Source organism: Anolis carolinensis, chromosome 1, assembly GCF_035594765.1.
Source record: "Anolis carolinensis isolate JA03-04 chromosome 1, rAnoCar3.1.pri, whole genome shotgun sequence".
NCBI lineage: Eukaryota > Metazoa > Chordata > Lepidosauria > Squamata > Dactyloidae > Anolis > Anolis carolinensis.
This window is the reverse complement of record NC_085841.1, coordinates 191,118,871-191,130,903: the sequence shown is the minus strand read 5'-3', so window position 1 is coordinate 191,130,903 and position 12,033 is coordinate 191,118,871. Positions and strand designations below refer to the sequence as shown.

General features: G+C 42.2%; 1 protein-coding gene across 4 annotated transcripts in view; it reads right to left on the bottom strand.

Moving 5' to 3' along the window:
- Window positions 1–12,033, bottom strand: part of LOC100561460 (uncharacterized) — a 54,956-nt gene that overhangs the window by 278 nt on the left and 42,645 nt on the right. For 2 of the 4 annotated variants that reach the window (XM_062962860.1, XM_062962890.1), the window contains one exon: window positions 7,966–9,352. The exons of 1 other annotated variant lie outside the window; for it this stretch is intronic. The gene's annotated coding sequence lies outside the window, so the exon portion shown is untranslated. Of the gene's footprint in view, window positions 1–7,965; window positions 10,507–12,033 lie in introns of those variants that run through there. One more of the 4 variants, XM_062962871.1, reaches the window with a different exon arrangement.

Sequence of the window (12,033 nt, the reverse complement as noted above, 5' to 3'; positions counted from 1 at the left end):
GGAACATATCTATACTGCAGAATTAATGCAGTTTCCTACTACCTTAACTGCCATGACTTAATACTATAGAATCACGGAAGCTGTAGTTTTACAAGATTTTTCACGTTATCTGCCAAACTATAACTCCCAGTTTTTTCCATAGCTGAGCTGGGATTCAAACCCTGTTCTTCAGAGTTGTGGTTTAATATATGCTGAATCCTTGACTCCCTTGAGACACTTCCCTTGAGGAAGAAAGAGACAGGAAGAGAGATAGGCTGATTGAAATTAGTAGGGAAGCTGCCTAAACACCAGCATTCAAGATTGTCTTTGTCCTAAATAGAAACATGTGCTTTTATTTGAAATGAAAGAAAGGCACTCTACTGTATTATATACCATAGACCAGATCTGGGCACACTTCTGCCCTTCAGGTGTTTTGGACTTCAACTCTCACAATTTCCAACAGCCAGTAAGCTGGTTGGGATTTCATAGAATCACAGATTTGGAAGAGACCTTTTGGGCCATCTAGTCCAACCCCCTGCCAAGAAGCAGGAAAATTGCATTCAAAGCACCACCGACAGATGGTCATCCAGCCTCTGCTTAAAAGCCTCCAAAGAAGGAGCCTCCACCACACTCTGGGGCAGAGAGTTCCATTGCTGAGCAGCTCTTACAGCGAGGAAGTTCTTCCTGATGTTCAGGTGGAATCTCCTTTCCTGTAGTTTGAAGCCAGTTCCATGTCCCAGTCTCCAGGGCAGCAGAAAACAAGCTTACTCCCTCTTCCCTATGACTTCCCCTCACATATTTATACATGCCCCATATCATGTCTCCTCTCAGCCTTCTCTTCTGCAGGCTAAACATGCCCAGCTCTTTAAGCCACTCCTCATAGGGCTTGTCCTCCAGACCCTTGATCATTTTAGTCGCCCTCCTCTGGACACAGTGTGATTCCAGGTGTGGTCTGACCAAGGAAGAATAGAGGGGTAGCATGACTTCTCTGGATCTAGACACTATACTCCTATTTATGCAGGCCAAAACCCTATTGGCATTTTCAGCTGCTGCATCACATTGTTGGCTCATGTTTAACTTCTTGCCCACGAGGACTCCAAGATCTTTTTCACACATATTGCTGTCGAGCTAGGAGTCCCTCGTTCTGTATCTATGTGTTTCATTTTTTCTGCCCAAGAGGAGTATCTTGCATTTGTCTGTGTTGAACCTCATTTTGTTCATTTTGGTCTATCTCTCTGTTAAGAATGTTTTGGATTCTGATCTTGTCTCCTAGAGTATTAGCTATCCCTCCCAATTTGGTGTTGTCTATAAACTTGATCATGTTTCTAGCCAAGTGGTTCTCAACCTATGAGTCGCCAGGTGATTTGGCCTACAACTTCCAGAAATCCCAGCTAGCTTACCAGCTGTTAGGATTTCTGCGAGCTGAAGGCCAAAACATCTGGGGACCCACAGATTGAGAACCACTGATCTAGCCCTTCATCTAAGTCTTTCGTAAAGATGATGAACAGAACCAGGCCCAAGAAGGAACCCTGCTTATGGCACTCCACTCGTCACTTCTTTCCAGGATGAAGAGGAAGCATTGGTGAGCTTCCTCTTCATGGGAGTTGAAGTCCAAAACACCTGGTGGGCTTAAGTTTGCCCAGGCCTAGTGTAGACTCTAAAGCAACTGGAACTCAACCAACCAGAATTCTCAAGCAACTGGCAAAAAAAAAATACGAAGACAGTTCCATCTTGGCTCTTTGCATCAGCTGGAGGCCCCTCCCACCATCTCCAATGGACGCTCTGGTGTCAAAGCAAAGAGGGAGCCAGCAAAGACAATTCCATCTTGTCTCCTTTGCATCACCTGTAGGCCCCTCCCACCAGTATCATGCTATACTAATTATATATATACAGTATGTGTATGTATATATGTATGTGTGTATATATATGTGTGTGTGCGCACACAAACATATATACAATATAACTTACAATATATAATATATAATACATATTATAACACAATATAATACTAATAATACAATATAATATTAATTATATATTATATATTACATGTAATATTACTAATAATATTGATATAGTACAATATAGTAATTTATTAGCAGTATTGTGCTATGCTAATAATATAATATTGTATGTAAATTTAATTTGTAAGCCGCTCTGAGTCCCCTTCGGGGTGAGAAGGACGGGATATAAATGTGTTAAATAAATAAATAAATAATAGATAATACTTTAAAATTTAAAGAAGCTGCTTTATGATACAGTAGAACAGTATTACATTAAGTTAAGTTTGTCTTAAATCTACATTTATTTCCTGTATTTCAATTTCAACACTGAGTTCAAATAAATACAGAGTTTCCAACAGGCATGGCAAACTTGGGCCCTCCAGGTGTTTTGGACTTCCAACTCCCACAATTCCTAACAGCCGGTAGGCTGTTAGGAATTGTGGGAGTTGGAAGTCCAAAACACCTGGAGGGCCCAAGTTTGCCCATACTGGTTTATCATATGGTCTAGAATAGGGTATAGTGTTAGTTAGGCCTAATTTAAGCTATAATTCTTAAGCAACCAGAAACTACACTGATTCGACACCTACCAATACCCACTGTGTATTCAAAGAGAACTACAGGTTGTCCCCGAGTTACAAACATCTGACTGATAAACGACTCCTAGTTAAGAAAAGGGGTGAGACAATAGGAAATGAGAGAAATCTACCTCTAGGGAGGGAAATTCACTCCTGAAAGAGTTATCCTGGGGGGAAATGTCTCTACTGAAGCTGTCTCACCAATCCTTGTTTCCACAAATCATTTTTCAAAATCCAATTATCACAGGGACAGAAAGTGAGGTAAAATCTTCTCAACAGGGGAACAGACAGCAAAACAAACCCACAGGGGAGTTAACCCTTCCCTATGCTATCCAAAGCTAAAAACATAACCTGACAGGAAGAGAACCGGTCCTAAAAGCTCCCCTTCCCTTCCGCTCCCGCTCCGCCTGGGACGGCCAACCTGAGGGACGCCATTCCTGGCCACGACCTCCGCGCATGCGCCCTTCTATGCGACTTCCGCTCTTGCCCCACAGCGCCTCCTAGGAAGGAGGCTGAGAAGCGCGCGCCCCTCCAAGTGTACAGCGACGCTCCTTTTGGCGCCAATTTTTCTGTCATCTGGGTAATGCTATGGGTCGAAGGAGTTGCCGTTTGAGGCCCCAGCTTTCTTGAGCAAAGAAGGCTAAAGAACCTGGGAAACAACTCCCGAGAATCCAGTCTTGACCCCAAGGGGTACCATCCACAGATGCACTCTTGCCTTTTGAGGAGACAGAGGAGTTGGGATGAATAAAAAGGAAAACAATAATTTATTTATACTTTATTTATTTATCGTGTCAGATACATTACAGTTATAACGTATAGAAAAACCACAAAAACTTGGCATTATACTAAATGTTCTCTGACCACCTGGGACTGCCTCTGGTGTCCCTGTAAGAAGGTCCTCCACTGTGCATGTGGCAGGGCTCAGACTGCATTGTAGTAGGTGGTCAGTGGTTTGCTCTTCTCCACACTCGCATGTCATGGACTCCACTTTATTAATTATTATTATTATTTATTCCCAACATTTATATCCCGCCCTTCTCACCCAGAGGGACTCAGGGCGGCGTACACAACTGGCAACAATTCGATGCCGACACATAAACAACAGAGAATAAAATCCATTACAAACAATACAGTATAAAAATATAAAAACATATGGTAGTCCCATTTTATAAGATTGGCTCTGCATCTCGTGGCGCCAGAGCACAGTCTGTTCAGCGCCTTCCAAGTCACCCAGTCTTCTGTTTGCCCGGGAGGGAGTCTCTCATCCAGTCTCAACCACTGATTGAGGTTCAGGGTTTTAACCTGCCACTTTTGGACTCTTGCTTGCAGAGGTGTTCCTGCGAGTATCTCTGTAGATCTTTCTTGATTTAAGGTGTTGGCATGCTGGCCGATATCCGAACAGACGAGGGGCCTTGGGTCCTTTCATTACAGGCTGCTACTTCCGGCTAAAACCGGCTAAACAGTATAATTTCTCCAGCAGTTTTGGGCATAGACATCCTGTGATAACGTGGCATGTCTCATTAAGAGTTGCATCTACTGTTTTAACGTGGTGAGATGTATTCCACATTGAGCATGCGTATTCAGCAGCAGAGTAGCAAACAACAAGGGCAGATGTCTTTATATGTCTTTATATAGTGCCATCACTGTACATGTTTCTTTACAAGCCAAAGGAACACAAAACACCTCCCTGACCCCTCCAGGTTTACAATCTAATTAGCCAGGAAAAGAATGGCAAACTGGGAAGAGATAGTCGTCTTCTTATCTGCCTCGGAGATCACAGAACCCTTCCAGATGCAGATTATGTTCTTTCTTCATGGAGTTTCCAAGCCTCTGGTGTCCTTTTTCACCGGATCCTGTTTTTGCTGAGTTTTCTTTCCATGCATAAAAGGGAAGTGCAGTGAGTTGAATGCAGGGCTCAGGCTCTGGGAGAACAGGCTCAACTGCTGGAAATCCACAGTGACCTAGAGCAAGTCACACTTTCTCAGCCTTAGAGGAAAGCAATGGCAGAACCTTCCAAACTCCACAGAAAGGAAGCCTCATGACCAGTTTGCTTTGGGTTGGAAAGATTTGGAAGAGCACAAACATTACTGTATATTAAATGACATCACTTTGCACTGAGGGCACCACACTACTTGACAGTTTGGGGGATAATACTAGGCCTTTCCAAGTTTTAGCATGATATAGCAAAGGCTGAACATGGAGTGCTCCATACTTATGAATTAAAGCCTCACTCTTCCACTTTATGGCTTAGAGCAGAGTATATCAAACTATGGACCCCAGCCCCAAATGGGGTCCCCTGAGCTCAATATTGAGGTCACAAAAGGTTTGGCAGTAGTACAAGGTTTCTGAAAGGCACACATTTATACCAATGTTAGCAACAATGTGCAGTGTTTACAGTGGATTCTTCAGAAAATTCTTCAGCTGTAGAATCATAGAATCATAGAATAGTAGAGTTGGAAGAGACCTCATGGGCCATCCAGTCCAACCCCCCGCTAAGCAGGAGGAAATCGCATTCAAAGCACCCCCGACAGATGGCCATCCAGCCTCTGCTTAAAAGCTTCCAAAGAAGGAGCCTCCACTACAGTCCGGGGGAGAGAGTTCCACTGCCGAACAGCCCTCACAGTTAGAAAGTTCTTCCTGATGTTCAGGTGGAATCTCCTTTCCTGTAGTTTGAAGCCATTGTTCCGTGTCCTAGTCTGCAGGGCAGCAGAAAATAAGCTTGCCCCCTCCTCCCTATGACTTCCCTTCATGTATTTGTACATGGCTATCATGTCTCCTCTCAGCCTTCTCTTCTGCAGGCTAAACATGCCCAGCTCTTTAAGCCTCTCCTCATAGGGCTTGTTCTCCAGACCTTTGATCATTTTAGTCGCCCTCCTCTGGACGCTTTCCAGCTTGTCAACATCTCCCTTCAACTGCGGTGCCCAAAATTGAAAGGAAAATGTGCCAGTTTAGCAAGCCTTGCAAATGATAATTATTAGTAAATGTTTAGGTTTTATTCTCGTTTTATATACCTGGGGTCACATAAAAACCGCAGGTGGAAAGGGGTCACAAGTGAAAAAAGTAGAAATAGCCCTGGCATACAAAGCCACAAGGATATTCGCTTGCAGTCAGGCAACCTTTCTGCCATACATTTATTCCCTTCTGTAGTTTTTAGTAGGGATACCAAGATGCTCATTTATAAAGCTATTTTCTTCCCAACCCGGTTATATGCCTACAAAACATGGACTATCTACAAATGTCACTCTCAATTTCTGGAACGATTCCATTAACTTTGCTCCTGAAAATTCCTGCAAATTTCTTGGGAAGACAGGTGGACAAATGTCAGTGTGCTGGAAGAAGCAAAGACCACCGGCACTGAAGCGATGCTCTTCTGCCATCAACTCTGCTGGACTGATCATGTTGTCCAAATGCCTGATCACCATCTCCCAAAGCAGTTACTCTACTCCCAACTCAAGAACGGAAAACGGAATGTTCGTGAACAGGAAAAGAGATTTAAAAATGGGATTAAAGCCAATCTCACAAACTGTGGCATGGACACCAAGAGCTGGGAAGCCCTGGCCCTTGAGTGCTTTAGCTGGAGGTCAGCTGTGACCAGCAGTGCTGTGGAACTTGAGGCACAAATACAGGGCAAAAGAGAGAAATGTGCCAAGAGGAAGGGGCATCAAGCCAACCTGTCGGGACTGCTTTCCATCGGGAAAACGATGTCCTCACTGTGAAAGAATATGCGAATCAGGAATAGGTCTCTACAGTCACTTACGGATCCACCGCCAAGACCCTACACTTGGATGGCAATCATATTTGGCCACGAGTGATAACCTAAGATGATGAGATTTGAGTGGCTTTTAGGACTGGATAGAACTGGTATGTGATGGGAGGGCCAGAAGCAATAGCTGAGTGAAAACAATACAAACCAGCCCATTATAATTTAACTGACATATAAACCAATGCTCAAGTAAGCATTCCTAATGCAGTATGCACAATTTAAAACATGTATTTTAAATAACATCAAAATTAACTAAACCACACAGTGGCACAGTATCATCCAAGATAAACGTAATTCCTTGACCAGACCTTGAAACATTTAAAATACTGTTAAAGGGTAGCATTCATTACTCACCAGTAAAGAAATATTAATGCATTGGGGTGGTTTTCTCGTTTTTTAAAACAAACCCAAATAGGTTAAAAGGGTCTAATCAATCCTCACCCCAGTAACATTTCTGAAGTAACATAATAATAATAAATGTACCACACACCTCTTCCTGTGGCTTGAGGTGGGATACAACATCATTAAAACAAGAGATAAAACACTATTAAAAGACCTACAAGATACACAGTGTTGAAATACAAGTTAAAATCCTCTGATAAAATGCAAATTCAATTCACAACTTGAAACTGACAGGGTAGGCTTGCCTGCCAGAAGAGATGAGACTTCAATTGTCTTGAATTCCTACAGATGCTCTACCTGTCGAAGCTCTTCTGACAGGTCGTTCCACAGTCTTTGGGCGGCTGTTGAAAAGGTCCTCTGTGTGATAGATACCAGTTGAGTTCTGGCTGCTTAGAGTAGCCGCCTACCAGTGTCTGGGCAGATTGCACAGGAGAAGGCGATCCTGTAGGTAATCTGGATCCAAACCATGTAGGGCTTTCAATCCTGCCTGAAATTCTGCTAGCATCAAAACAGTTCCACTTTGTCAGACAATGAATATGTATGCTGATGTACAGATACAGTCCCCTTCTCTTAATTTGGTGCTGTTCTTAATTGATCATCACACAAGAGCTGAGCTAAAGGCCAGGAAAACACCCAATTCTCAATATTGATTCATGATTTCATCAATATGCTGCTCCTCCCATCTTGCCAAAGCTCAAGAGTCAATAATGAAAGCTAAGCTAGTTATTGGTCATATATATAGGATCTTGGTCATAGATATGCCTCCATGATCCTATACACTTCTAAGGACCAGCAACATTATACTAGCTCTCACATGTACACAGCCAAATACATAGATACCATGGCATTGTGTTCACTCATTGTAGAACAATGAATGAACTCTCCATCCACCAAGTAAAAACTAACAATTCTGAGGGATGAATGGCTATACTAGGTATGTTTATACAGCCTCTCAAAATGGCTTGGGCAACTGTTTGATGGTGTTAACAAAAAGCATACACTAGCTGATAAATTCCTTAAAATTTTTATTTTTTTAGCTCCCAGATCTACAGATAACATACACATTCAACTTCTTATATGTTAGAGGTGCATTTTCATGGAGCCTCATTATCTTGTAACAGAGCTCCTAAATACATTGAATCATGAATGCTATGTTGTATTCATCAGTCAGAAACAGGGCATGAAACTGAGGATGCCCATTTTATAGTCTATTAAGAATAAGAAGACACAAAACAAGGCAATATTCAACTAGTTGAAGACCTTTAATTTCTTAAAAGGTGTTTACTCAATGATACAGGAAGTGGAGAGAGATGGCTGCAGTAATAATGTTCATTACTAATGTCCAACACTTTGTCACTGGCATGAGCACATTTCACTTAGGAATATGATGAATGAACTACGAAGTGAAGGAGCGGAGAGAAAGCATTGACCCTGCAACAAAAGGGATGGGCTGCTTACCTGTATCTGGTTCTTGAGGTCTCATATATGATCTCTGTGCTTACAAAGGAATTTAGAAAACTGTCCAAGTAAAGAAATGATTGGCTCCAAGGCTCTCCTATAGACCTCAAGGGGCACAGCTGGCAAATTCATGCCCTGTGCTTCACAGCAAAGTATGAAGGAGGGAGAACTCCAAAAATAGAGAAGAAGATTGGGCAGAACTCACTCCTACCCCAAGCTATCAATCTCTTGTTACAATATTTTAAAACTACCTTTCATCTTTACAAATAGAAGGGTATAGTACAGAAGCAAGAGTTAATACAATGAGATATCATTCAACTCACAACTAAAAAAAAAAGTCATCAAAACAAAAGCAGTAAAAATGCTAAAGCAGCCAATTCAAATGGCTTGGCAAATAGAAATAGTTCAAGCTGGTGTTAAAACAACCTGAGTGTTCATTTCGGTTGCACCTCTGTGGGAGGACAGTCCATGTTGCGGCGCCACAGCTGCAAAGGTGTTCTTCTTTCTTCATGTGTGACATAGGCACAGATCTTGGAGAGGAGCTGCTCCTGAGGTCCTGGTGTTAAGTCAGTGGAGGCTGCTAAGATAGTTGTTCCTGCAGATTTTGGATTCCATCTGGCAATTCTGGTGGAAGTCCTTGTTGTTGCTTCTGTATTTGCTGAACTTATATATCATCTCCATGGGCAGTCTCAAATATAACAAGTTGCAGTAATCTAACTGTGATGCTGACAGAACACAAACCAATGTGGCCAGGCTACCTCTGTCTAGAAATTGAAGCTAGTCAAATCAATGGCAGAAGTAAAAGTTACTTTCAATCACTGAGGCGAACTGAGTCTCAAATACACACATTAGTTCAAGAAGTATCCCCAAGGCCACATACATCTTTTAGGTAAAACACTTTTGTTGCTGTTATTCAACCACCTGCTGCCATAAAAGGTCCACTCGCAACACTGGGTCTGAGGAAAGGTGCTTGTTTGGGTCAGCTCCACTATGGCATCTGTTGCATGGCTACCCTTTGGGTCAGAGCAACTGTTCTTATTTTGGATTGCAGCTGCACTATACATGGGAGCTACATTTATCCAAAAGAATAAAATGTCAGCGGAAATGGAAGCCCTGTGGGTGTTTCTTCTTCAGTAGTGGTGCTTTTGGTTGTCTCTGTTGGCCTTGAGTCTCTTCAAGAAGAAGGAAATTGATTAGGAAGAGATTAATGGTAGCTGCATGACCTCAAGGGTAATGACTGACCCCAAAATAAAGAATAAAGGGACAAATAATACAAATAATGACCAAAGCTATCAACAAATTGGTTCTGTGAGGACCTTAAGAGATCTTCTTGCTATTTGTTCAAATTAACACCAACTCAGTATTACAGAACTTTAACTGTTCTTGGCAAGCATGCAGAGGTATACAAAGCAAAGATAATCATAAAGCTCTCAGTCACCTTGGAGAGAGAACACGTTAGGACTGGGCCAAGTTTCCCAGTAATGCTCTGGACTAGCAAATAAAAATCTAGCCTTAATAAACAACTTAATTCTACTCTCTTCAACCTGAGAGCTTTCAGATTTTTCGGCTGGGTGGAAGACTTTTTAGGGTTTTTTTTTTTTGGCTGCTACTCTCTAAGACACATTTTTAGTCAAGACAACTGGGCTTCTCTAGTACAGAAACTGATATTTTACTTAAAAGAAGTCATATCTTGAAGAACAATTGTACCAAATACATAGTACAACAGGCAAGAAAAGACAGAGAACTGAAAGCAGGAAGAGAATGAAAGAAAAGTAGGGAGCAAGGTTGGAGAGAATAAAATGCCAAAATGAGGTATGAAAAATTGCTATTTCTATAGCAATCAGAAAAGAGCTAATGGGAAGATAGCAGTCTTGGAGTATGTGTCAGTTATAGTCACATCTTTTTACTTCATGGCACAAGAACAGGGGTTCTGTCTAGTGTTGGTCTTTGATTCTAATTATTACCATACATGTGAATTTCTTTATTACAGTCATTTGAACATCAGAATTCCATAAACATACAGTGCAGGGACAGGTAAAATGTCAAAATCAAAATGTCAGACCATCAGTTATTATTATAACAAAGAATGGTGATATCCAAAGCAAATGTTAGAACTAAAGTTCAATTAGAAATAAAGATTTTCACAAAACTAGACTTCTTAGCTCCATATATTGAAAAAAGCTTTTTGGTCTCTAGCAGACACAGCTGTTTTGTCAATGTTCTCTGTTTTTTGAAGAAAACAGCACAAAGTACTAAATGGCCCTGATTCAATTCTTGATGCAATAGAAAATTAAAAAATACTGAACAATCTTGAAGGAACTCTATTCTGTAGAAGAAAACAAATACAATTTTAGAAATATGAATTTACATGTACCACGAGCAGAAATGTTATCATATTTAAAGAAAAGAACAAGAAAAATAGAGTAAGTTTTAGAGATGCAACAACTGAAAAAGAATATAGTTTACTATATATCAACTTAAACCTGCTTCTCTAGACAGCCAGCTGAAATTAGGGATTTGAGATATATATTCATTCAAATACAAAACATAGGGTGCATTTAACTTGTTCAGGCTACTCAGCAGGGAACTACATGTACTCTATGGTAATTCTACTCAACGGGGGTGGTTGGTGAATCAATGGTAGTCCCTGGAATATTTCTAGGAAAGAAAAAAAAAACAATGGGTCCAAATATGGTGCTGGATCCTGACCCACTGGGTAGCAGCAGGGGGACAAGGGACAGGGACACAAAACACCTTACTGATCACCTGCTCTAGAGGACATTGGCTGTCTGCAAGGAATTGCCCAGGGGGTGTCCGGATGTTTGATGTTTTTACCATCCTTGTGGGAGGCTTCTCTCATGTCCCTGCATGGGGAGCTGGAGCTGACAGAGGGAACACATCCTCTCTCCCCCCACATTCGAACTAGCAACCTTCAGGTCAGCGACCCAACATTCAAGTGAGCAGTCCTGCCAGCGCCAGGGTCTAATCCATTGCGCCACTGGGGGCTTCTTTCACAAGACAGATTAAAATATCAGCATTAAAATGTCAGGTTAGCTCTTTATTTGTGTCATCCATTATAAGTGATACTTTAACCATTTTCAAAGATCTGCTTAAATAGCCATGTTTTCAGTTCCTTCCTAAAAGACTGAAGTGTGGGGGCTTGCCTGATTTTCCTGGGGAGGGCATTCCAGAGCCAAGGGGTCACGGCCAAGGCCCTCTCCCTTGTCCCTACCAGCCGCATTTGAGATGGCAGTGGGACCAAGAGGAGAGCCTCCCTGGCAGATCTTAGAGCCCTCGCAGGCCCATAGGGGGAGATGTGGTCACAAAGATAAGCTGGACCTGAACCGTGCAGGGCTTTGTAGGTAATGACCCCCACTTTGATTGGGGACTGGAAACTTATAGGCAACCAGTGGAGCTGCTTTCAGAGGGGTGTGGTGTGCTCCCTAAAGCCTGTCCCAGTCAGTAGCCTGGCTGCCTATTTTTATACTAATTGTAATTTATTAGCTGTCTTCAAAGGCAGCCCCACATAGAGTATGTTACAGTAATCCATTTGAGATGTAACTAAGGCATGGACCACTGTGGCCAGGTCCGGCTTTATGAGGTACGCTCACAGTTGGCACACAAGTTTTATTTGTGCAAAGGACCTTCCAGCCACTGCCAACACCTGGTACATTTATTGGTACTACCGTAGGACTAGCGTCCAAGTTGGAGTGTATCTGAGTGACTTTATCTGCAAAATCATAGGCAAACTCACCACATTGAGTCGTTGAGTGGTCAGTGGGCTCCCTCTGAGGACTAGGGTGAAGGAGTCCCCTGACCACCCGAAACAGCTCTGCTGGTCTATTCATTGCAG